Raw genomic sequence first — 27,777 nt, forward strand, 5'->3', positions numbered from 1 at the left:
ATTTGCAATTCAAGGCAAGAATCATTGTGCTAGTTCATGACTATTGAATAGTATTGGGCTGCTCAGCCTATCACTGACTCAGAAAAGACAAGAATCACTGCATTCATCTTCTCTTCAAACATCCAAAAGAGGTGCCTCAGGTAAGACAAGTTCATTCAAATGTATCCATTTAACAACAGAAATAGAACCATAGCTAAGATTGGTGTTCTGTAAATGAGCACAAAAAGACTAAAGTGTTCACAAAGGGGCTCCCTGATTCATGTCCATAACTGACAAGGTAATATCCCAGGCTTGTCATCCTAGGAGATTTCAACGTTCACACCAATACTGCAGATGCAAAAACCCAACAACTCACTGACTCAGCTGCCTCCCTATAACTTTCATGGGTTACCTCTGCTCCAGCCAACACAGCCAGTACAGTCTGGACTTGGGTTTTGGATTAAATGTCAACAGTGCACGCTGTCTTGGACTCACCTCATTAAAAACAGTAGTCAGAGCTCTCTGAGCAAACAGGCAACAAGACCAATGACTCGGATTAGACCATGAAGGCTCTTAGCCACTCATCAAATTCCAAAGCATGCTAAAGGACAGGAAGAACGCTCCCTATAGGACAAAGAATCAAGGATCTAGTGAATCATTTGTCACTTACACTAGCCTCAACCATCAATACACTGGCCCCCCAAAACAGCCCCTCCCTCACCATTTCCCACATAGATCTCCTTGGTTTTCTGACACCCTGCACCAGGTGAAGAGAGAGGGTCAGAAACTCAAGGACTGAAATCAAAGGCTGAAGCAGGTTGAAATATACATTTCTCGAAGCCTATGCTGAGGCTGTATTACAGCAGCCAACATAACCTTCCTATCACTCCACTGAAGCTGCCAAATCCCACCTAAGGAGCTATCCTAGGATGATAAACCGGTTCACGAAACCTGAGTGCCTACAGCCCACAACAGAATCTATCATGCTACTTCACTGAACAGATCACACACACAGGAAGGCTTTTCAAACAGCATGGCTCCACTCCGCCTACTAGCCAGCAACCAACTTGTCTGCATTCTCATATTCCTCGTGAAATACTGGACACACTAAAGGAGTCTCAACCCAAGACCTGAGAATACCCTAAAAGGTGAAAGTCATGAGCAATCAACGGCACTTGTGGCTGAAATAGCCAATGCCTCATTTAGGGAAACAATCTTCCCTTCCTCCTTCAAACATGCAATAGCATGACAGACACTGAAGAAACCCACACGGACACATCAGTTCTAGCTAGCTACTGCCCGGGATCAAACTAATTTCTGAGCAAGCTCAGAGGACCAAGCCAAAGGCCAACTACAAGCTCAGTTAGTTGAAGTCAATATCCTAGAACTGGCACAAATCTGGATTCAGGCTAGGACATGGGAGAGAAACAGCTTTAGTGGCACTGAAGGATGATCTCCTGCTGTTAACGGATGATGGGCAGCCATCCATTTTCGTCCTCCTGGACCTTTCTATAGCACTCAACACTGTTGACCATAAGAAACTTCTGTTCTACTTAAGAGAGGTGGCAGAGGTCCAGCAGAATACACTAAAATAATTTAAATCCAAGAATCATAATGGGTCACTATGCCTCTGCCACTAGACCCTTCACTTGTCAAGTCCCACACGGATCAATTCTCTCTCCAGTCCTATTCAACATTTATCTCCAGCCACTAGGAGAACAGGTAAAATGCCATAAACTACGGTACCGGCACTAAGTGGATTACACACAGCTCTACCTTTCTTTCACCCCCACACAACTGTAGCACTACCACCAAGATAGTTCAGTGCTTGGACAAGATCAGATCACAGATGAAGAAAGAGCTGGTAGAAGCTAGAGCTGAGTATGACAACATGAAATAGTAGGCAGAGGAAAGCATTTTGCACCATAATTGTAAACTATTCAGTCTCCTTTGGTTGAAGATACACACCCATAGCTGGCCAATTCAGTTCCTACTTTAGGAGTGCTCTAGAGTAGCTTCCCATAGAATCTCTGGTCAAGTTCAAGTCTCTGTACTTATATTCAAAGGTACTCAATGGGCTGGTGGTCCCAATATATTTAAAAGATTGCCTAGAGCTCTGCAATGAAGACCATGGCTGACATATCCACTCCTCAGGCACAGTGAAACTTCTGGCCTGGAGGAGCCAGAGCTTTCTTGGGGTCCAAGCTGAGACTGTGGAACAAACCCCTACAGGAACCAAGGACCATCATAAACCTCATGACCTTGCACTCCAAATGTCAGGCATACTTTGATCTTTCCTTCTCTGTTTAAAAATAAATGAGACTCCAAACCCTACCAAAACACTGCTCTACACACACAGTTCTCCCCCTGGGGAGGGGATGAGAGAAAATGAACCACACATGACAGATGTTAGTCACACTTAATGCACTACTGGAAGGCATTCAGATACTATGGTGATGAGTATAAGAACCTATATATAATAGAATAAAATTTTTAAGATCTCTGTATCCATGCCAATGAAAAAGTTGTTGCTAAGTTTAAGTAATAAGAACTACTACTCACATAGGTTTAGAAAAGTTTCTCCTAGATACAGACCTAGAAGCTCTCCAAAGTTACCCATCATTATAGTTATTTTCAAGATAATATTTTATAGTTTAAAGCCTCTCAGCATATTGATATAGCATTTTTCCCAAACACAAATTATATTTTATCTAAATCCTCAACTTTTTTTTAGATCAGCATTGCAGTAAAGAGAGAAAGACACTTCTATCGGCAGTTCCTGTCTGGGAAAACTCCCTCACTGAGGGAAAGTTCCACATTAGCCCTGTAACACTCATATCTATGAAAGTAACAACTTCATTTCAACCTCTAGCATATTACTCAGCCTAACAAGAATGGGGGAGGGACCACATGAATACCACCACTTTTTCTGAATATGGGTGGGAAATGATTCATTCACACCTGTGAAAGTGGTGGCTATGGCCCATGGGCAATTACTAGGTTCTTATACTTACAAGGTGCCTCAATGGAAGCAATAGAGCGAGCAAAGGTTTTACAATTACAGAGGGTACAAGGGAACCTAGATCAGCCAATTCACAGTGATACGCTCTTTTCCCCTAAATACTATTGGCATCAAGTAATCCTTTCAGTCCACTTATTTACATAGCCCAACAGCCCCAGCAGGGTGCACATATACACGTACACACAACATGCTTGCATAAGATCTATCCAGACATAACACTCAATTGGGAAGAAACAGGAGGGAAACAGACTTTAGATTATTTTATAAAGGAACGCAAAAGAAGCTTGTTTGGTATATTTCAGACATTTAGATACCTCCTTTTTATTTAGGATTTCCTCATTCAAATTGCAACAGCCCCAGAAACAATTCCACCCACCCCAAGATGAATACCCACAAACCAACCATCCTCGTTCACATTAATTTTGAACCAACTGGGGTTGTGAGCCAATGTTTTGAACTAAATTTTGATGAGCCATAAAGCCCCACTTCTCTCCTCTCCCCGCCTCCAAAAGACATCCTTCTCACCCAAGCATCCACCCCAACACAACACAAAACACACCCAGGACACACAGCCCGGCTGGATTTTAGGGTAACCAGCTCCCAGGACCGAATGATGGAAAAGCCACAGGAAGAGTTTGACTCACACCCTCGTTAAGGGGATCGCCACATGCGATGCCCAGTAACTCACAACCCCACCCGTACACACTATGAAACCCTCACCCCAGCCCTGCTGACTTCCCAGGCAAACACCCCACAGAGCTAATGGGGGGGAAGCATCTCCCCCGTGGTGGGATAGACCAATGTGAAGTGCCAATCTAGGCGCCCTCCTTGAAACGCTCCCCACAGGCTTCCCAGGTAAACACCCCACAGAGCTAATGGGGGGGGGGGAAGCATCTCCCCCGTGGTGGGATAGACCAATGTGAAGTGCCTCTCTAGGCGCCCCCCTTGAAACGCTCCCCCCCAGCCCCACAGGCTTCCCAGGCAACCCCCCCACAGAGCAGGGCACAGCGCCTCCCACGTGGGGCGTGTAACCATGTGAACGCCCCCCGCAGATGGTGGAGGGATAAGCACGGGGCGGTGATAATGATGCAGCAGCAGCCGCCCTCACCCCCGCTGCTACCCCAGTGACGCCCTCCCAACGGCGCCCCACACGGACCCCAGCTGCGGGAGCATCCCCCAGGGAAATAACAGTCTATGCGCGGGAGGAGGGGGTCACATGGCGCCCCGGCCGGCTAGCCCAGTGGCGGGAGCGGGTGTTGAATCGCCCCCCAGGACCGGGACCAGGAGAGAGACGTTTGTTTACCTCAGGAGCGAGCGCGCCTTTGTGCGTCCCCCGCCGCTGCTCGGCTACAGCGCACCTCGGGGGCGGGGCGGCTCAGCTCCGGATGTGGCAGGAAGGGACACCTGGGCTCCGCCTCCCGCAGCCCGCGCTGGCGGCTCCCTATCTGGCAGCGGCCCCACCCCCATTGGCTCGCTCGCGCCCGCCCCGCCCCGCAACGGGCGCCGCCAACGTTCGGCCGAGTTTGAATCTCTCCCGGCTCAGCGCCCCGGGCCGGGCTGAGGAGCCGAGCTGGGGGGGAGGGGCGCAGGGGCTGTCTGTTATTGTCGGCCGGCGGCGGGGGAGCAGGGAGGCGGGGCTCTGCCAGGACGGAGCCTGCGGGGCGGGGCTGCTCCGCCCCTCGCTCCCGCCTCTTCCCGCCCCCCTCGCTGGCCCCTACCCAGCCCGTTAATTTTGACCTCTCACAGCCTTCCCCACACATACACACAGCGCAGATCGCTGGGGCCTTCGCCCCTCCACCCCCGGCTGGCGAGCGGCTGCCTGGGGGCCGCACGTCCTCCCCTGAGCCAGCTGCATTACCCCTGCCCCTCATTAATCCTGCTCCTCCATCCCCGACTGCTCCTCGCGCCCCCCAGCCCCTGCATTGCCCTTCCAGCCCCCCGCATTGCCCCAACCCCTCCACCGCAGTTAATTCTTACCTCTCCATTGCCTCACCACCTTCAGCCCCTGCATTGCCCTTACCACCAGTTAATTCCTGCTCCTCCATCGCCCCACCGCCCCCCATCAGACTCTCCAGCCCCTGCATTGCCCCAACCCCTCCACCGCAGTTAATTCTTACCTCTCCATTGCCCCACCACCTCCAGCCCCTGCATTGCCCTTACCACCAGTTAATTCCTGCTCCTCCATCACCCCACCAGGCCCTCCAGCCCCTGCATTGCCCCTATCATCCAGTTAATTCCTACTCCTACATCGCCCCACCAGGCTCTCCAGCCCCTGCATTGCCCTTACCACCAGTTAATTCCTGCTCCTCCATCGCTCCACCAGGCTCTCCAGCCCCTGCATTGCCCCTCCAGCCCCCGTGCATTGCCCCAACCCCTCCACCACAGTTAATTCTTACCTCTCCATTGCCCCACCACCTCCAGCCCCTGCATTGCCCTTACCACAAGTTAATTCCTGCTCCTCTATTGCCCCACCATCCCCCAGGCCCTTCACCCCTTGCATTGCTCCTCCAGACCATCCCCCAGCACCAGCACTGCCCTAATCCCTCCACCCCCTACATTGCTCCTCCAGACCCCCCCCCCCAGCCCCTGCATTGCCCCTATCATCCAGTTAATTCCTACTCCTCCATCGCTCCACCAGGCTCTCCAGCCCCTGCATTGCCCTTACCACCAGTTAATTCCTGCTCCTCCATTGCTCCACCAGGCTCTCCAGCCCCCGTGCATTGCCCCTCCAGCCCCCGTGCATTGCCCCAACCCCTCCACCACAGTTAATTCTTACCTCTCCATTGCCCCACCACCTCCAGCCCCTGCATTGCCCTTACCACCAGTTAATTCCTGCTCCTCCATCGCCCCACCATCCCCCAGGCCCTTCACCCCTTGCATTGCTCCTCCAGACCATCCCCCAGCACCAGCACTGCCCTAATCCCTCCACCCCCTACATTACTCCTCCAGACCCCCCCTCAGGCCCTGCATTGCCCCTATCATCCAGTTAATTCCTACTCCTCCATCGCCCCACCAGGCTCTCCAGCCCCTGCATTGCCCTTACCACCAGTTAATTCCTGCTCCTCCATCGCCCCACCGCCCCCCATCAGACTCTCCAGCCCCTGCATTGCCCTTACCACCAGTTAATTCCTGCTCCTCCATCGCCCCACCAGGCTCTCCAGCCCCTGCATTGCCCCTCCAGCCCCCGTGCATTGCCCCAACCCCTCCACCACAGTTAATTCTTTCCTCTCCATTGCCCCACCACCTTCAGCCCCATGCATTGCCCTTACCACCAGTTAATTCCTGCTCCTCTATTGCCCCACCATCCCCCAGGCCCTTCACTCCTTGCATTGCTCCTCCAGACCATCCCCCAGCACCAGCACTGCCCTAATCCCTCCACCCCCTACATTGCTCCTCCAGACCCCCTCCTCAGCCCCTGCATTGCCCCTATCATCCAGTTAATTCCTACTCCTCCATTGCCCCACCCTTCCAGGCCCTCCACCCCATGCTTTGCTCTTCCAGCCCCCGCATTGCCCCAACCCCTCCAAGTCCAACCACTGCATTGCTCCTCCAGTCCCCCCCCCAGCACCTGCATTGCCCCAATCCCTCCACCACCTACACTGCTCTTCCTGCCCCCAGCTCCTGCATTGCCTGAACCCCTCCACCCCTGCATTGCCCCCCAGCTCCTGCAGTGCCTGAACCGCTCCACCCCTGCATGCCCCCCCAGCCCCTGCATTGCCCCTCCAGGCCCTCTCCACCCCTGCAGTGCCCCTATGCCCCAATTAATTCTTGCCTCTCCATTGCCCTACCACCAATTAATTCCTACTCTTCTATTGCCCCTCCATCCCCTGTATTACCCACACCCCTCACTTAATTCCTATGCATCCATTGCCCATTACCCCTATGTCAGTTCCTACCCCTCCATTCCCCCTGGCCCTGCAACTACCCCCACCCAGTTAATTCCTACTCCTCATTGCACACCACTTTCAATTACCCCAACCCATTTTATTCCTACCGCTTACTCCATGCCCCCTAAAAACTCCACTGTTACCCCATTTCCCCCACACACAACTCAGTTCCTCAATCCAGCTTTCACCCTGCCGTCAATTCGCTTAATTTCTCTCCCATTTCTCCGATTCACACTCTATCCCCATATATTGAATCAATCCCTCCACCCCATCTAATTTCATTTCCCCCATACAAACTTCATTTCCCCTCTCCAAATTCAACCCATTTGACCCCGGCACCGTCCAGCCTCTACCCACAATTTGAATGATTTCCCCAGGCACCTTTCTGCCTTCCCCCAAATTCAATCCATTTCTCGCAATTTTATTCCTCCTCACACAGCTCACACCCAGCATGCACACACTGCACTCCATTTCCTCCATGTACAACTCTTTCCATCTCCCGCATGCACAGATACCACTCACACAGACACCGGCACACCCACACTTCCTTCCCCCAGCACTCAGTACTCGCTCCATCCTCCCTCACAGGATGGTGCAAACTCCCCCAACCCTCTTGTATTTTGGGGGGTGGAGTAAAGCATAAGGCTTGTCCTGGCATACCGATCTTCCCCCAGTTTTTCTTTCTCCCTCCCCCCCCCCGCCCCTCCGATTGCTGACCCAAAGATCTGGGTGTGTAGAGCTCAACTCCCCTTTATTCTCTCCTTCACCCCCAGATTATTTCAGATAATTGAAAAAAAAATCAGCACATCCTTTTGATGCTTTAGGACATGGGGATTTTGCCAGCCACATGATGGCATTATGTCGTTTGAGTTGACTTGCCATGTTTGGCTCTGCGATCGGAAGAAAAAGCTGGATATTTCTCTCTCTAAAAAAAATCTCCCTCTTCCCAAATTCCTTGTTGCATGAAAGTTTACGCTGATTAACACTGCAAAAAGTGCTTTGAGGGCAGACAAGGGGGAGTTGTCTCTCCAGCAGTTGAGAGACACAGGGAGAGCGGCAGAAAACAGCATGCAGCATAATCTATTTCAAATGTGTGTGAACAACCTTTCCCATCCCCCCCTCCGCCCCACCTTTTACATATTTGTTTAAGAAATGGATACAAGATTTGCTAGTTTACTTACCAAACGGCCGTCCAGGGCTTCCTGTTTGACCAATGTCTGTGTGTGTGTGTTTTTTCCTTCTGTAGGTGGGGATTCTGCAGTGCTGCACAGACACACTGCAGCAACTCCAAAGCTGGAGGATAGTAAAGTGTGTTACTTACTAGAGAGGCTCTATATTACCACTAGGCGCTGACAGGAGCAAAGAAGCATTTTTCTTAAAGAGACATGATTCTCCTCCGCTCCTCCCGCCCCTGTTGCCTCTTCCCAAAATACGGGAAACAGTAGGAGGTTGGACTGGGAAAATGGCATAAACAGAGGAGGTCAAGGTTAATATTAAGTGAGTAATTGAGTAAAAGCTTGACCATGACTCAGTGAAAAGCTGGAATTGCCCACTTTCGAAAGAATCTTTGCTACTCTTCAGACAAACGTTATAAACTGCCATATATTCTGCCTGAATATTTTCCTTGCCATCTTTACTTGTTAAATACTGTGTATGGGGAAAGAATAGTGACAGTGCAATGCAGTTCCAGGGAATAACAATAAACAATAATATGTAGCATCTTCCATGTGAATGAATTGCCTTATGGATAGGGCCCTACCACATGCGCAGACCATTTTGATAAATTTCAGTCAGAGGAATTTTAAAATCTTAAATTTCACGATTTCAGATATTTAAATCTGAAATATCATGATGTGATAACAGAGGGGGTCCTGACCCAAAAGCAGGTTGGGGGGGGGGGTTGCAAGGCTACTGTAAGGGGATTGCGGTATTGCAACCCTTACTTCTGCGTTGCTGATGGTGGTGGTGCTGCCTTCAGAGCTGGGCGGCCAGAGAATAGCGGCAGCTGGCCGGGAGCCCAGTTCTGAAGGCAGTGCAGCTGCCAGCAGCAGCACAGAAGTAAGGGTGGCATGATATGATATTGTCACTCGCACTTCTGCATTGTTGCTTGTGGTGGTGCTACCTTCAGAGCTGGGCTCCCAGTCAGCAGCCGCAGAGCTTCCTGCAGCTGGGAGGAGTTCCCGGATGTGGGTGTAACCTGTTCAGGGGAAGAGGAAGTCTTGTCCCTTCCCAGTCCAGCCAGGACTAGCAGCTGGACCCCAGTGCATGGACAGAGCCCACGGCCGGGGTGCCCCCAGCCCTGCCCCTCCCTGGCTCCAGGCACAGTGCTCAGGGGTTAAAGGATGGACCCTTAGCTGTGTGTGGGGGGAATGACCATCGTGCCCCCCCACCAAGGCATCCTGGGTAGTTGCCCACATCACCCACTCATAAGGCTGGTCCAGGGCTCCCCAAAAGTGATGACCCCCCCCCATACTATGCCATCCCCACTTCTGCGCTGCTGCTGGTGGCAGTGCAGCCTTCAGAGCTGGGCGCCTGGCTGGCAGCTGCCACTTTCTGGCTGCCTAGCTCTGAAGGCAGCACAGAAATAAGGGTGGCAATACTGCGCCCCTCCCCCCTTCAATAGCTAGATTTCATGGTCTGTGACTCGTTTTTCACAGTCGTGAATTTGGTAAGGCCCTACTTATGGACATAAGCAATTATAGATTTAATAATAAAAATAGTTACCTACGTAATATATGTGTGATCTGCAATATGCTACAGTGTTTCTCAACCTTTTGATACCAGAGTCTCACTTGCTGCCTACCTAAACTGTGTCAGGGAAATCTCTGGGACCAGTAAGGAAGCTAGCATGGACCAGCACCGGTCCACGGACCGGTCTTTGAGAAACAGTGTGTTACACAATAGTAAAGAGAGAAAGACATTAAGAGGCATAGGGAGAAAAGTTTTGAGATGAAATTTGAAATGAGATAGAGAGTTGATGAAGCTGAAAGACAGCCGAAGGCTGTTCCAGATGGAACGAGCTGTAGAGGAGAAGGCTCTGGTACCAAAAGTGGTGACATTATGGGGAGGCACACAAAAAAGACAGAGTGGTGAAATGTATAAGGAATGTGCATGATATGTGAATATTCTCGTTATAGAAAAGGCTCTGTAGTTGAAATGGTAATGTAGCCTTTACTATAACCCCATTTTCAGTTGCTTATAACTTTCTCAAAATTCTAGTTTGGGGCTGAAATTGTCTATGATGTCTCTCAAACTAATTTTTTGTTTTGTTTTGTTTTGTTTTTTGAAAGTTTGAGCAATATCCACCAGCCATTTTGAGTGATGGAAAATATATACTCTTCATGTTTTTAAAAAAATGAAACTTTTATACATGGGACATAAAAATAACTGCTCTTAAAGGTCTCATTCTTGCAAACATGCACAAGTGCCCATTAAAATCAATGGGACAGCTCATGTGTAAAATTACTCACATACAAAACTGTAGGATGAAGGACAAAAACTTCTAATTTCCCATGTGGCTAGATCCCAATGGGATGCTAAGATACTGCATTAATGGGGCACATAAGCACAATGAATATATAGAGAGAAGTTTGAAACATGTTTAAAATAACTTTATATATTTAAAAATTAATATAAAACATTTATATATTTTAAAGTTACAAGCAATTAAAATCAACTTTTGGCATGGACAGTAAATATATATACGTATACAATATAGAGCTCACTTGCTGTTCTGTACAATTTTGAAGTAGTGAGGGTTTTTGCATACTCATCGAGTAATGTAGTGTACAATTTATGGAATTGTGCAAAATAATATCTTCGCATCTTGCACATTTATTTCCTCCCTTTTTATTTTGTCCTTAAAAATAAAATAAATCAACTGCAAATTCCTATGTTTATAAAATATTAAAATTCCAACTTTGACCATGAAAAACTTGAGAAATGCAAAAGTTCAATCATGGGTATGAGTATAAGGATGGTTTTGTGATTAAAGCAGTAGACTGGGAATCAGATTATATTACAGGCTGAGACACAGACTTCCTGTGTGACCTTGATCAAGTCCCCTAAAACTGATTTTCAGAGGCATCCCTCTCACATGTAGGCAGCCCCACAGTGGGGCTTTAGTATTGTGGAGGTCCTTGCTTGGGTTTTTACTGTAGGACGAAATTGCATCTCTTGTGCATAAGATAGCTTCTGCAGTTATATTAGCTGGGGAACAAAGTTACAGGGATGACCAATGCTAATTATTCAGGACATAGGCTGATTATAAGCAGAGCCCAAGAAGAAACTTTCCCTGCATGGTGTAGAATTTCACAGTTAGTTATATTATGGAGATTTTGCTCCTTCCATATAAGGATTTGTCATAGGGCAACACAGATTAGCTAAACTTGACCCATTCTAGTTTAGCAAGTTCTATGTTATGCAATGAATCCTTTGGGTGATGCAGTAAATAGAGATCTTTTATAGCTATCTCTGTCCAATTGGAGGATAGAAGGAATGTATTATACCAGGAAAAATAATTGTTTCGGCTTTGTGTGGGAAATGCAACAGCTTGATCCAGAATAAAAGGAACTGGTAATAGAGTCTTCCAGCCAGAAGTGATCTTCTTTGAGGTTCAGACTCAAAGTTCAAAAACCTTGACAAGTGAAACAAATCAAAACCATTGTAGACTGAGATAGCAGCATATCATCACAGAGTCCAGTAATAATCTAGTCAGAATAAATACAGCTGTAAGACTTCCTTGGGAGTTAACTCCCATTTCTCCTTTTTTCTTTTTTTTTCTTTTTTTTTTTTTTTGCTGTCAGTAACATTCTTTCCTGGCACATTTTCTGTATTCAGCAATATGTATTTAAAAAAATCCAAAAGTCAATTACAGTATTCACCTTTTTTAGGAATACTCTGCCACTTTATGTGGTGCTGAAACCCTTTTACGCTGTACAACCCGTGTGTCTAATCAGTGGACGTAGCTGAGCTATTCATTAGAAACTTGGCCAGGTCACATACATTTGCTTCTCTGCTTTATGCCAAGCCAGTCTGGAGAGTGCTCCAGGAAAGGAGGAGGGAGTGGCATGGATCTCATGTTGAGTTCTTCATTCCCCAGGGAGAGATAATCAGAGCATTACTCAGAGATTCATAAAAAAAAAAATTAGCACTTTAATGACCTACATGGATTTTTGTAAAGAGTTACTTCAGCAAAGAGCTGGATAATTCCTCACACAGCTGTGGTTTAGGAGGCAGCTCAGGGGACATTCTTGCAGAATTACTCTAGTACAATGAAAAAGAAATTACTATCAGGTTTCTTGGGTGCCTTTTTTTTCTCCAATCAAGGGCATTGTGTCCTCAATCCATCTCTTCTGTTTTCTGGTTTCTTTTGAAGTCATTACAGCTTCAACAGCCGTATGGCAAACTGCCAAACAGTAATGGTGCTGTGTGTTCTCCCTGCACAAATGACCTCAAAAGCTCCCCAAGCACGATCCCTCTCCTGACGTCATTACTAATGGTCATATAAAGGCAGCCATCGTCAGGGGGATCTGAGAGGTGTCTCTCGGGTGAACACTGAGCTTCTACAAACCAGTGCATATTGTTTTAGCCAAATCAGAATGACGTTTCCTGGATGCGGAGTACTAGACACCCAAGCACCAGCAATAGCGATAGCTGAGAAGTATACAACCACTATTTTCCAGCATGAGATCTTGCCAGAGTGATCCATGCCTTTGTCACCTGGAGACCAGATTGCTGTAATGCGCTATGGATGGGCTCTGTGTGGAAGCCATTCAGAAATCACAGCTAGTGCTGCATTTGGTAGATCACTTATGAAATGAAGTTTCGCCCTCAGAGCATATTGAACACTGCTCTGGTTTCCAACGGGCTTCAAGGTGGAATTCATGGTGCTGGGTTTAATTTATAAAATTTAATGGTTAGGGGCTTGGTTACTTGAGGGGTTGCCTCTCTCCCCATCGTACATTGCCACAGCTAAGATCTATGGCGTCTCCTTTATCTGGAGTCTTCTTGGTTTAAAAGGAAGATAGCGGCTAGCAGGATATTTCTGGTGAAGGCCCTTTGCCTCTGGAATTTGCCGCTCGGGCTCTCCCTTTCCCCGCTCCTGCAGAGCCCAGATTGCTTCCTGGGCTTTTGGGGAAACGTAGGTGTGGTGGAGATAAATACACTAGACTGTGAGGGGTTCAGATACTACATTAATGGGGTCTATGTAAGTACCATAGAGAGCTGATTTACTTTTTCCCAGATCAAGTCCTAAGTGTTTCCTGTCAAACTTTAGTATAACAGACCACAAAAGTACAAATCATTACTTTCACATTTCCTCCAAACCACAGACCCCTTCCTATGGATAAAGAGGACAGGAAGGATGCCCCCTTGCTTCCACTGTTGCCTATCAATTGCATTTTATAAATTTGAAACAGCTATTCTGTATTCTCTTCAAGCAAGGATCTAGCATGCTGCCTCTACAGTGCTTCCAATGTCTCCTGTCTTAATTAGGATCTGATTTACAGTGGGGTAAATGAGGAGCAATCCTTCTGAAGTCAAAAAGAGTTATACTAGTGTAACATCAGTATGAGCAGAATCAGAAACAGACCCGTAGGGAGTAAAATACCAACATTGGAAAAAAAAAATCAAGCCTGTGTCTTTCTCAAAGCAATACCACTAGTTCACAGCACTGGCCCAGAAGAATAGTATCTCAGATCATGTAAGAAAAACATAGTTCTCATTTCCTCTTTGTCCCTTCAGGGCAGGACAGAACATCCTGTTGTTCTAATAATGCGGGCAAAATAGTAGTTATTTTTGGCAAAAAAAAATCATTTTTAAAGTACATTTTTTAAAGGCTACTCTAATCCAGGATTCAGATTATTCAATAAATGTATTAGGAGCACAATACTTCTTTTTGCATCCAGGAATCCACATTGATGAACACAGCACATGTAAACTCAGTCAAAAGTTCATATCAGTTCAACAGTAAACCATTTTAGCAGTTATCTATCGAAAGAGATCTATGATTCTGAACGAAGGCAACACCCATAATAAGGGTGTGCCATATTTAGTACTGCACCTGGGGAGCAGGGTGCCCGTGGGAAGCCTATGGTGCAAAAAGTCATGAGCAGGGCATTGGAATGTATGTTGATTAAGTGGCTGTATGAGGAGGTTCATACCAGCATGCTTGTATTGGAGTTTGCTGTAAATTAATCCTGTCTTCTGTAGAAACTCAACATAGGAGACAGCTGAAATCACCATCTGCCCTCTATAGCAGTAAGTCTCCCCTCTAGGGAGACTTAGGACAGAAGAATCCCATGCACTGCTATAGACGAGGGCAGGGCCGGCTCCAGGATTTTTGCCGCCCCAAGCAGCAAAAAGAAAAAAAAAAGAAGAAGAAGAAAAAAAAAAGCCGCGATCGCGATCTGCTCTACCGCCGCTGCTTCAGTTTTCAGCAGCAATTTGGCGGCTGGTCCTTCGCTCCGAGAGGGAGTGAGGGACCCGCCGCCGCATTGCCATTGACGAGCTGGACGTGCCGCCCCTCTCCGTTGGCCACCCCAAGCACCTACTTGCTGGGTTGGTGCCTGGAGCCAGTCCTGGACAAGGGACCGAATGGCTAGGCAGCAGTTCTGCAGAGAAGGACCTGGGGTTACAGGATATGAGTCGACAGAAGCTGGATATGAGTCGACAGTGTGCCCTTGTTGCCAAGAAGGCTAACAGCATTTTGGGCTGTATAAATAGGGGCATTGCCAGAGATCGAGGGACGTGATCATTCCCTTCTATTCGATATTGGTGAGGCCTCATCTGGAGTACTGTGTCCAGTTTTGGGCCCCACACTACAAGAAGGATGTGGAAAAATTGGAAAGAGTCCAGCAGTGGACAACAAAAATGACTAAGGGGCTGGGGCACATGACTTATGAGGAGAGGCTGATGGAACTGGGATTGTTTAGTCTGCAGAAGAGAAGAATGAGGGGGGATTTAATAGCTGCTTTCAACTACCTGAAAGGGGGTTCCAAAGAGGATGGATCTAGACTGTTCTCAGTTGTAGCAGATGACAGAACAAGGAGTAATGGTTTCAAGTTGCAGTGGGGGAGGTTTAGGTTGGATATTAGGAAAAACTTTTTCACTAGGAGGTTGGTGAAGCACTGGAATGGCTTACCTAGGGAGATGGTAGAATCTCCATCCTTAGAGGTTTTTAAGGTCAGGCTTGACAAAGCCCTAGCTAGGATGATTTAGTTGGGGATTGGTCCTGCTTTGAGCAGGGGGTTGGACTAGATGACCTCCTGAGGTCCCTTCCAACCCAGATATTCTATGATTCTATGATTCTGGTGCAGTCAGGTTTGCTAACTCTGGAATAGGGCTGTCAAGCAATTGAAAAAAATAATCGTGATTAATCGTGTGATTAAAAAAATTAACCATGATTAATTGCACTCTTAATAATAGAATACCATTTATTTAAATTTTTTTGATGTTTTCTACATTTTCAAATATATTGATTTCAATTGCAACACAGAATACAAAGTGTACAGTGCTCACTTTATATTTATTTTTTATTACAAATATTTTCACAGTAAAAAACTAGAGAAATAGTATTTTTCAATTCACCTAATACAAGTACTGTAGTGCAATCTCTTTATCATGAAAGTTGAACTTCCAAATGTAGACTCATGTACAAAAAATAACTGCATTCAAAAATAAAATGATGTAAAACTGTAGAGCCTACAAGTCCACTCAGTCCTACTTCAGCCAATCGCTCAGACAAACAAGTTTGGTTACAATTTGCAGGAGATAATGCTGCCTGCTTCTTATTAACAATGTCACCTGAAAATGAGAACAGGCGTTCCCATGGCACTGTTACAGCCGGCATCACAAGATATTTATGTGCCAGATGCGCTAAAGATTCATATGTCCTTCATGCTTCAACCACCATTCCAGAGGATATGTGTCCATGCTGATGACGGGTTTTGCTCGATAATGATCCAAAACAGAGTGGACTGATGTATGTTCATTTTCATCATCTGAGTCAGATGCCACCAGCAGGTTGATTTTCTTTTTTTCTTTTTTTTTTTTTTTTATTTGGGTTCTGTAGTTTCTGCATTGGAGTGTTGTTCTTTTAAGACTTCTGAAAGCATGCTCCACACTCCATCCCGATCAGATTTTGAAAGGCACTTCAGATTCTTAAACCTGGGGTTGAGTGTTGTAGCTATTTTTAGAAATTGTACATTGGTACCTTCTTTGCATTTTGTCAAATCTGCTGTGAAAGTGTTCTTAAAATGAACATGTGCTGAGTCATCATCTGAGACTACTATAACATGACATATATGGCAGAATGTGGGTAAAACAGAGCAGGGGACATACAATTCTCCCCCAATGAGTTCAGTCACAAATTTAATTAATGCACTTTTTTTTTAACAAGCATCATCAGCATGGAAGCATGTCTTCTGGAATGTTGGCTGAAGCATGAAGGAGCATAGGAATGTTTAGCATATCTGAGATGTAAATATCTTGCAACGCCAGCTACAAAAGTGCCATGTGAACGCATGTTCTCACTTTCAGGTGACATTGTAAATAAGAAGCAGGCAGCAGTATCTCCCGTTAATGTAAACAAACTTGTTTGTCTTAGCGATTGGCTGAACAAGAAGTAGGACTGAGTGGACTTGTAGGCGCTAAAGTTTTACATTGTTTTGTTTTTGAGTGCAGTTATGTAACAAAAAACCCTCTACCATTTGTAAGTTACACTTTCACGATAAAGAGATTGCATTACAGTACTTGTATGAGGTGAATTGAAAAATATTATTTCTTTTGTTTATCATTTTTCAGTGCAAATATTTGTAGTCAAAAATAATATAAAGAGAGCACTGTACACTCTGTATTCTGTGTTGTAATAGAAATCAATATATTTCAAAATGTAGAAAAGCATCCAAAATATGTAATAAAGTTCAATTGGTATTCTATTGTTTAACAGTGCAATTAATCACAATTACATTTTTTAATCGCGATTAATTTTTTTGAGTTAACTGCATGAGTTAACTGTGACTAATCGACAGCCCTACTCTGGATACATCAGGGACCTGGATGTTACACCTCACTGCACAAAACTTTGCTGAGCTTAGCGCATACATTTAAGCACAATGCCCTATGGGTAAGCTAATTCTTATTATCTTTGATGTATCACTTGATGAAAATAAGTATATGCGAAATGCTTTTAAAAATAGATGTATTGCCTAAAATGTTATTTTCATAGTGAAGAAAAGTTTTGCTTCTTTTTTGTCATTAAGACAACGTATAGCAGTGTTTTGCTCCAATGAGAAGTAATGCTTGACTTCAGATTCTGTACATATACCTCAAATGCTACTCCTAGAGTCCATTTGAAGTAAGTAAAATTCAAGCCTATATTTTAGCGTGATTTCCAATGACAAGAGTAAACACTTTTTAGAGATTTTAAATCCTTTATTCTTTGGAGGCTAACAAACTGGTAATGTACCATAGAAAGAGCTGCAGTTTCCTTTACAATCTACTAATCACAACCTAAGATCTTTAGCTCATCACAGTTTCAAGGGCCCTATATCTCCAAACAAACTTCTGATGGGTTTAACTGAGTATGTGCCCAGTGACTGTCAATGTCAGGGGTGAATTCCTTCTCAGCTAGTTAGAGTTCAAACCTATACCGCCAAAGTCAGATTTGTCATTAAAATTCTATGAGGTGCAGGATCAGACCAATAGGTCTCAGTCTTGTTAGGTGCTGAGCGTCACAGCAAACATTTAAGCATGTGATCAGTTTAATATAGCTCCAGATGCTAGGAGTCACTGAGCACATACTCAGATAACCATCCAAAGTCATTCTCAAGAAGTCAATGGGAGTGCTCATGTACTTGCACTTAACTTTTTTTACTGAATTAGAGCCAGAGAGTTCAGCATTTTGAAGGATCAAGCCCACAGCGAATAACTTTTCAGTGATGCTGGGATCTCCTGGAGTGACGTCTTCATTTTGCTCTCAGGCAGTAGGAAGAGGAGGGTAATGTGGCCACAAACTGGCGATTTAAGGGGCTGGGAGAGGGAAACTCCAACGGAGCAGATCAGTGGTTAAGGTGTATGTGTGCAGTGAGGGAGTTAAAATGCTTTGCTCTGCTTTGTCCAACAAGTCCAGGTAGTTTTTTAAAATGTGTTTTAACCACTCTCAGACTTAGTCCTTTCCCTCATTGGGAGTAGAACAGTGATCCTAATCCAGCTCCAAAGATGACATAACTCAAATGAGCTGCTCCCATTGGAGGAGACACACAAATCTACCCACCAGACATAACCGATGCACCCATTTAACTCAGTAGAATACATAAGACATGGGCGAGGGGGGGGGGAATTAAATACCTTCCATAACAATAATGACAGTATTAAACTGAATAATTTGTATGCTACAAAATATGTCATCTGACAAAAGTTAAAAAAAAACATAATTTCAGCGTAGCGGGGGAGGTGGCAAAAATGTACAGAGAAACAAACACTGATTTTTGCAGGAAAATCCAGAATTTCCTGATGTTTATCTAAAGAAGGGAGGTGAAGAGATAGTAAATATCGGCATTGATTTCAAGGGAACTACACTGATGGACATCACCTGAGTATCTGGCTCATTATAGTTTTGTAACCTATCTAGAAAGATGTTAAATAGAACATAGAATAGATTAAAATAGAAAATGCATATATTTACAGTTGATTTGATTAGTGATAAAGGTCGAGCTAGTGGATAATTAGCAGGCTTCATAAGAAGCTTGTCTTTGATAATCTCTGAGGGGGAATCTTGGTTCCACTAAAGCCAATAGCAAAACTCTCATTCATTTCACTGTGGCCTGGGTTTCACCCTCAGTTTCCACACACAAGAATGGACTGGCATGAACATATGCAACATGTCACATGAAAACATGTGTATTGTGTATATATATTTATATACACACCATTTTTTTTGTTTGCTTGCTTACTTTACAGAGATTCTTTGATCATGAATGCTTGTTTCCCAAGAGGTGATGACCCTATTTTTCTCAGCAGGAAAGTGAATTTTATTGTGGCTTTGTTGCATGTATCCACAGGATTATCAATCAGCCAGTTAGAACCTGTCTATTTGTGTACCCTTGTTTAAATTGGTTCTCCTTCCTTCTACACTTGCACTTATCAATATTTAAACATTTAAGTCTGGATTCAGTGTTACTTAAGCAGGTGCCTAACTTAAAGTATGTGAGTAGTCCCAATGGGATTTCAGTACCTTGCTGAACTGGGACCTGGGTATAGATCCCAGTGCCAAAAGTGTGAAGTAGGGTGACACCAAATGGTACTGTACAAGACTGCAGTTTATGCTGCCACTCCTTAGAACAGAAATTAGATAGCGTCGTGAAGAGACATTGGGCTTCAGTAGCTACACAAATACAACTAAGAACGTACAGCAGGACACAAATGTGAAGTGACATAAGAAACATGCAGTGGATTTTCAGTGGGGACAGGAAAATTGGAGCAAGTTTGGATTTTTGCAGCTGGTCCCTTATCTATAATGAGCCAGCCCAGAACCCCAGATCCAAACTCCTTCCTGAACTTTCAGAAAGGCTAGATCTGATTCCAGATCCAGACTTTGCAGCTCAGCGCCATCTTTGCATTTTAGGGACTTTGCACACTTCTGGTGTAAGGAGGGGGTCACGCTCACGTCAATGGGAAGTTCTGGTTGGTTTCCTCCCCCTTGACAACAACAGAATAGTGTAAAGGGGCCAGGGTGCAGGCCAGCAAAGGGGCTCTTAGTCCGCTGGGAATTTTTGAATGTCTGCCGGATACTCTTATCTAGAACTGGTTTTTCCAGCCACACCTGGTGTCTGAAGAAGCATTGCTGCAGCTCCCAACAAATTGCATTTCCGGGTAGAAAAACTGCTTAGTCTCTCCCAGCTGCACTTCAGTCTGTACCAAGTTACGAGGTTCAAAGAGATTGTCCAGGTGTCCTGGAACGCTAGCTTGGATTGTGTGCCGTAGAATAATATTGCTATGATAGAATAATGGGAAAGGGGGAATTCACCCAGGTACTGCAAAGATGGTGCAAAGTGACCAGAAAGGGACTGCATTCCCCCCCCCACACCCCCCCCCCCCCGATCCCATCAGGCACGCAGCCAGTTCTAGTGGTTCTACTCCATCTCTGCAGAGGCCCTTCCAATTAGTGCAGTGACCATTCTAAGGGAGGGGAGGGCAGGCTGAAGGAGGGAGAGGCAGACGGGGGACAGGAGTAGGCCTGGGTGGGGAGGTCCTGTGTCCTAGTGATTCTGTATCCCTGCAGTGTCCCAAAAGCACCATTAGGACACGGGCATAAGTTTGGGCAACTCTCAAGGCTGCCCTCACCTGCACAGCTTGCCCCAATAGCCCTCTTTTCCCCTAGGGGAACTGCCCTTTTTCCTTTCACCAGCACAGTGATGAATCTGCTTCATGGTCTGCCGCCTATGGACATGATTCTCCTCTCACTTTCACCAGTGCAACTCCTTTGACATTTTAATAGAGCAACTCCTGATTTACACCCATGTGAATGGAGAATCAGGACCTATGTACACAAAGGTGGCAGCTGTGATTACTCCTATTTCAGCACATGGACACTTCACCTATGACATTGTTATCAATGGTTCAAAACATGCTAGCAAAAGTATTTCCATGCTATGCAACCAGCTGCCTAGCAAACAAATCCAGCCGCAGATATGATGCCCACTCTCAAATTTACAATGGTACTGGCATGATAGTTTTGAACTGAAAAACTGGAATAGATGTGGGAAACTTGGATTCTATTTCTACCTCTGCCACAGACTTCCTATGTGACCACAGGCAAGTCATTTAGCTAAATCTTGTCCACTGACTTGAGTGCACATTCTGAGACACCTATGTGCTGCTTTTCAGAGGTACTGAGCACATGATGCCCACACTGATTTAATATAAAGAAAAACTTTCAAGTCATAATGCAGTACCTGATACTCTTGTCTGACACTTCTTGTACTCTTCTGTCCCATTATCCTGCACTAGATTTGGATGTTATGATTGATTTGTCATTGATTTTTCTAAATATTTGTGATGCCTCAGTTTTCTTTAAAAGCTCCCTAGCAGTCAATCCTAAAAACTGTATTCTCATAGCTGTTTTTCTTTGTATGTAGCTTTCATTTGTGTCAGTCAAAGAGGTTCTGTTGACACAGGCCTGAAAAGCTACCATACATGCCGTCAGGTGTCAGAGAAAATAGCTTGAAATTGATGTCTTGGTCCCTAACAAGTCTTTGCTAATATGTTAACAAGTCTTGCCAAGATCTAGTAATTCCCCTATAACCATTTGCTACATTCCACAGAGGCCATAAAGAAAAACAGGTAAGGTGGACCTTATGGAGGAATTAAAGTATGAATCCACTACTGCACAGAAACACTTTGGACTTGTTAAACTTTAAAACACATGTCCTAATGGGCATCCAAATTTTAGTGCATTGGGCATTGGTGCATTTATCTTTCAAAATGTCTCCAATCAGAAGAGGAAAATGTTTTTAAATAAATTGTAACACAATTTTGCTAACTGAAAAAACAGCCTCCATGACTAATTACACAACCATTTTTGTAGAAGAGAGTATTGTGTAGTCACTATACTGTTCTTTTCACTATCATCACAGCCTGAGGGTATTTACATGTGAGAAGAAAGAGCATCAAAATTAAACTCTCAGGAAAAAAAATATTATAAATACTAACTACATTTCCAATCTTTCAACTATAATACTATCCAGCTGAGGGACTGCCTACACTAGGATGAATTTTTAAAACAGTAGATTTACATGCTTTAACTAACACATTTCAGAATTCTAGTGTAGACAGGGCAGTTGTATTTAAACAGATATTCCCTGCTCAAGGTGAACCTTTTAAAAAATGCACCTTTTATGCTAGAGTGATAAGGCCTTCAGGATGGGATGTTCAAAAGCACTCAGATTTGGCATAACTCTGCTCCCATTGAAGTCAATGGGAGTTTGACCATTAACTTCAGTGTGAGCAGAAAGTTAGGTCAATGTTTGCTGAGTGCTTTTGAATATCTTATCCTCAGTCAAGTAAACAGCTTCAGTAATACTTTGAAACCTTCTTCTGGAGAAATAAGAAAAAGGGATGCCATTAGTGACACCACCAGTACAGAAATTCAACAGAGACTAAAAATATAGTTTCATTTCTGCTTTAATAATCAAAGAAAATGTTAATAATACAGGGGTTCTCAAATTTCATTATAGAGTGGACCACATCCTAATAAAGGCATTCTCTTGAACCACCTTCTCTCCCATTTACAATCACATAACATTCCTCTGGCAACTACAGCCATCACTTACGTAGAAATGTAGTAGTAGGAAAGAGCAGAATGTGTTGTATCAGAATGTCATTCCTTGCCGTAAAGAAAACTAAGTAAGCTGGGGAAAGGCGGGGCTTGGTGGAACTTCCATTAAGTGGATACATGATTGGTTAAACCACTGCAAACAAAAAGTAACTATGAATGGAATGATGTCAGATTGGAGGGAGGTCTCAAGTGGGCTTCCACAGGGATCTGTTCTGGGCCTGGTGTTAACATCTTTATTAATGACCTGGATGTAGGAATAGAGAGCATACTGATCAAATTTGCAGATGACAAAGCCGGGAGAGTTGCCAACACTTTGGAAGATAGAGCTAAAATTCAGAGGGATCTTGATAATTTTGGAGAACTGGACTATAGTCAACAAAATGAAATTCAACAAAGACAAATGTAAGTTGCTACACTTAAGGAAAAAAAAAACAAATGCACAAATACAGAATGCCTTGGCAGCAGCACTGCTGAGAAGGATCTGGGAGTTGTGGTGGATTACAACCTCAACAGGAGTCAGATACGCGATGCTGATGCAAAAGAAGCAAATGTAATTTTAGGTTGCATTAACACAGGCATAGCATGCAAGTCATGGGGGGTGATATTACCGCTCTACTCAGCACTGGTTAGGCCTCAGCTGGAGTACTGTGTCCAGTTTTGGTCACCAATGTATAGAAAGGATGGGAAGAAACTGGAAAGGATCCAGAGACGAGTGATAAAGATGATCAAAGAGATGGAATGCAAGCCATACGAGCAAACAAACTGGATATGGTTTGATTGGCAAAGAGGAGATTAAGGGGAGACATGATAGTGGTCTTCAAATACTTGAAAGGTTTTCATAAAAAAGATGGAGAAAAGTTGATTTCTCTTGCCACAGAGGGCAGGAGAAGAGGCAATGGGTTCAAACTACAGCAGAGCAGATTTAAATGAAATCTCAGGAAAAACTTCCTAACTGTAAGAACCGTAGGACAATGGCACAGACTGCCTAGGGAGGTTGTGGAAACTCCTTCACTGGAGATTTTCAAAAGGAGGCTGGAGAGCCATCTGTCTTGGATAGTTCAGACACAACAAATCCTGCATCTTGGCAGCGGGTTCGACTAAATGGCCCTTGCGGTCCCTTCTAACCCTATGATTCTAAGTTAACAGCTGGAAAAGGGAGAGCCAGTAGCATGTGACCAGTCAGCTGTTTGCAGTTCACCAGCAAATGCTTCATGGAACTCAGTTTAGGAACCTCTGGTTCATAGCTAAGGTTTCAATATTTAAATATTAGCGATAGCTTTATGAAGGGCCTCTTTAAAATGAACAAATAGAGATGAACCGGTGTCAACTAAGTTCGTGATCTTACATAAAAACCTTCATCGTAATTGGCAAGTTTCTTCCCATTTCCTGTTTTCTCCAGCCAATTTTTAAAAAGCACAAAATGCTTGCAAACTTGACAAGTTGCCCACAACGCACAGCAAAATCCAGGAAAACAAATACCGAGAGTGGGCCAAATGCTGTCCTCAGATATCCCATTATAATTTCAATGCAAGATGCACACATGACTCTGATGTCAGAATTTAGCCGAAATGTTCCTGAGCAAAAAACTATGTAGTGTCACTTTGTTCCCTTGACTTGCCATGAAAATCTATGATACATGGGATGTAAGTCAGAACCAAACAAATGCCTTCTATGTCACCCATATAAGTAACACTATGCTATACATCACAAATTTAAAAAATAAGACAACATGATAGATTGAGATGACTATTTATTTCAGGTATTTCTGAAACACCTATTTCTTGGTATCTTAGCTCTAGGTTTTATATAGTAAAGTCTCATACTAGTAGATGAGATTAATGTATATTGTTGCTGAGTTGTTGTTTATTACTTATCTAATTTGCCTGGGACAGAACTCTTTTCTCCTACTCTGTACTAAACACATTGTCAACATTTAATGAATTATGAGGATCTGACCAGCTTTCAAGCGTTAACATTTTCTAGCTGATATTTTGCCATTAAATACGGTAAAAAGACTGGAAATTAACTTGGAATTGAAAGTTAACTAAACTGTTCCATGGAGTGGACTAGAGCAGCCAAAACTACCCATGTCATGGGAGAACTAGACGAAGGATAATTTTTTTTCCCTGTTAAAAATGCCATGAGACAAATCCTAATGCACCTACTCAGTTACAACTATCATTCAAGTCAAGTAAAAAAAGAATAAAAATTGAGTAAGGATATCGGAATTTTTGCATCCTCACAGTGTACATTGCAAGTTTTCATAAGTACGACTGGCTGGAGCATTATAAACAGTAACATTTCCTCTAAAACAAATGTTTCTCTTTACCTGTTTCTTGTCATTAACCCACCGTTTCTTTGGTTTCTTTTCCCCATCTCCGTGTCCCCCTTTTTCCTGTTCTACTGTTAATCTCTTTAGGTTACACCCTTTTCTTCTTTTAAAGAGTTCCCTTTTAATCAGTTAGATCCTGCTGGCATGAGCTGTCAATGGTATTCACTTCACTAGGCTCTAGCCTTATGTTGCATTGCCGTGGCAACAAGATTTAGCAGCAAGTCACCAGCCTTGAACTTGTCAGAGTCTGTAACAATGTGCGCCCAGCATGAATTACTCTCCAGCACATCAGGTTGCCACGACAACTACTAACAATAAAACTCATCTCTCTGCTTTAAATTCAGTAACTTTTACTGTTAGTTTCCTAGATGATCTGGGTCTGTATTATGTGAATCCCAGTTTTTTTTATATACTAGCCTCAAATAATTAAATAATCAAAGAAAATGGGAAGGAGCTAGATGGCCAATTTGGGTCATTAATTCAATGGATAGTAGAGTAAAGCAGTGCAGAGCATAACAATGGGAGTGCCAGTGCTGCAGATGCTGAATAGAGGGCAAACAAACAAAAGCCTAAGTGTCTGTGTGTACAATATATAGTAGAGAGCTTAATCTGATAGCACAGCGTGTTCATGCAACCTAATCTGCATTCCCAAGAGCCTTCTAAACTTTGGGCTCCATTCTGCAGGATGCTGAGCGTCTTCTGAGAGTGCTTCATCTCTCAGAGGATCAGACCCTTTGTGGCTGTCCTCTGATTTCTCCCCTGCCCTCGTCTGGACACAGAAAGCTTTAGCTTGTGGAAATATCTCATCTGGCCAGATCAGTCAGTACTATGAGTGCCTTGTGAAGGAGAACAAAAGAGGCAATTTATGGCTGTATGTGGCAGTCTGTCCCCCTATGTTCACCCCTGTTATAGGACTATGATAACTCTTGTACAACGTATGCATTTGAAAACTCATAATTCACTGATCATTATTGTCCTGGTAAAATATGTCTGGCAACATTGTATGTAAAGTTATAAAATTCTACTGTATGATATTACTGAGACATATTCCAATTATAGAAAAGCAGCCACAAACCAGTTCCTCAGAGACAAAAGGCAAACTGACTCAGCCAGGTGTCAACGAAATCAAATGGACCATCACCTGGTTAGTGGCCATTCTTTGGCAGAAAAAAGGGTGTGAGCGAGAAATTGACATCTTGGCAAAGAAACAGCTGGAGGTTCCCATCCCCACAGACTCTGCGTCCTCAAGCCCAGCTGAAGATGATTCTCAAAGAAGAGGAAAAAGTATCAGATGCCCCAAGTTATTCCTCCTTTCTCTCTACCCAAGGCATCCACAACACCTAAAGAACAACTTTGGACAGGGAGGCATCCTTGCTGAAAGTAATTCAGCCAGAAAGACCGCTAAAACATGTGGGAGAGAGACCTTTGCTTTGAATTCACTTAGGGCATGTTTACGCTTGTCATTTAAAGTGGGAAAGGTCCCTTTTTTGCACAAAAACCATGGGAGCATCTACACTTGCCAATGCTTTTTGCAGTGAAACTCAGAAGTTTCACCGCAAAAAGAAAACCACCTCCACGAGAGGCGTACAGATCTTACTGGTGATGCTTTTGCGGTGATAGGTAAGTGAAGACATGTTCTTCCTGTTTACACAGCTTTTAGTCTCCTGGGGATATCCCACAGTGCCTAGGTGACCACGCTGGCCAGGCTCTGATGTCAGGTAAACAGACATCCACCCCTCTCCCTGTAAAGCCCTGGGAACTTTGAAACTCCCCTTCCTGTTTTCTTGGGAAGTGCTCACTTATCATCTGGCCAGGTGACAATGCCGGCTACATGAAGCAAACAATCCCCTGTTTGAAGCAATGCTGAGCTACTGGACCTGATCTGCATTTGGGGAGAGGAGCCTGTGCATGGACCCAGGATGCCCCGCAATCACCTGCCCCCTTCCCCCAAGACCTATTGTCAAAATGGAGAGAGTTGCACTGTGGGATAGCTGCCCTAGAGCTCTGCTCTCATCAGCCATGGAAGTGCTGCTAACGTAAACACTCTCTGATGGAAGTGAGTACACAAACCAGCACTTTACTTTCACCAGTTCCCTATCACTGGTGAAACTTATAGCGCAAAAACTCTGCAAGTGTAGCCATACCCTTAGTTTAAATCAGGTATTAGTTGTGTTATACTTTTTTATTTACTGGTAACCAATTCTGACTCTTATGCCTCATTATTTGTAGTCACTTAAAATCTGTTTTTCTGTAGTTAATAAACTTGTTTTATCTAAACCAGTGTGCTTGGACTGAAGTGTTTGGGAAACTCCATTTGGGATAACAGGATTTGTGCATATCATTTACTAGGTAATAAAATGACGGACTTCATATGTCCAGGAGAGGGCTGGGCAGTGTAAGACACACATTTCTGGGGGAAAGTCTGGGACTGGGAACTTGCTGGTGTTGCTCTGTAGTGTAATTCAAGGGTGGCTGGCCAGAACACTCTTGCAGGATAACTGGGAGTAATTTACATGCTGGAGGCTGTGTGTGAGCAGACCAGTAGTGGTAGCTCTTACAGCAGAGCAGTGTAAAAGGCATCCATGTTGGAGAACGGAGGGACACAGCTGTTCATGGTCCAGGTTGTACCCTGGGTAATGCTACACTGTGTCTCCGCTAGCCTCTTTTCTGTGAAATTTCCCACGTCACTAATGCTCATGCAGCTCCCGCAGTGGTAGCAATGGTGGGAGCTCTAGTGTAGACAGAGATCCTGGTGACTGTTGGTGCTTTAAGCCCTGTGTTGTGTAACGCTGTTCAAATCAGGTCTGCATGACACAAATGTCAGTGGCCCCCATCGCTTTCTCTACCTTAGTTCTGCCATCATTGCTAATGCCAGTGGGACTGTGACAGAGTACAGGGTGCAAACAGGTGAGCCTGCACTCTGATCACTTCAATGTTAATTAGTACCCCACTAGGAAGCTGATGGGGGTAATCACTCAATCAGGCTGCCTGGCGGAGCCAATTACTGTATCTAACAAGCGGCACAGGAAGGAAGTGCAGAGGGGAAGAGAAAGGGAGGATCAGGGCTAGCTGAGCCTAGCCATATAGAGGCTCTGTTACCCTTGACCCCTGGTGAGAGGGCCAAAAGTGAGCTGAATATTCTAAATAGGCTGTTTCACAAGGACTGTTATTAAATTAGTGGAGGGAACACAAAATAAATAGATGCAGTGAAAGCACAACC

The 27,777-nt window shown here is 44.5% G+C and overlaps 1 protein-coding gene across 28 annotated transcripts in view; it reads right to left on the reverse strand.

Annotated features, from left to right (window-relative positions):
* The window catches only part of ADD3 (adducin 3), a 191,167-nt gene extending 166,418 nt beyond the window's left edge, over nucleotides 1–24,749 (reverse strand). For 5 of the 28 annotated variants that reach the window (XM_065553568.1, XM_065553566.1, XM_065553579.1 and 2 more), the window contains exon 1: nucleotides 8,070–8,225. The gene's annotated coding sequence lies outside the window, so the exon portion shown is untranslated. Of the gene's footprint in view, nucleotides 1–4,304; nucleotides 4,604–8,069; nucleotides 8,327–24,554 lie in introns of those variants that run through there. The other 23 variants (XM_065553564.1, XM_065553589.1, XM_008173495.4 and 20 more) reach the window with 14 other exon arrangements.
* Between the last annotated feature and the right edge of the window lie 3,028 nt (nucleotides 24,750–27,777).

This window comes from Chrysemys picta, chromosome 7 (genome assembly GCF_011386835.1).
Source record: "Chrysemys picta bellii isolate R12L10 chromosome 7, ASM1138683v2, whole genome shotgun sequence".
Classification (NCBI taxonomy): Eukaryota; Metazoa; Chordata; order Testudines; family Emydidae; genus Chrysemys; species Chrysemys picta.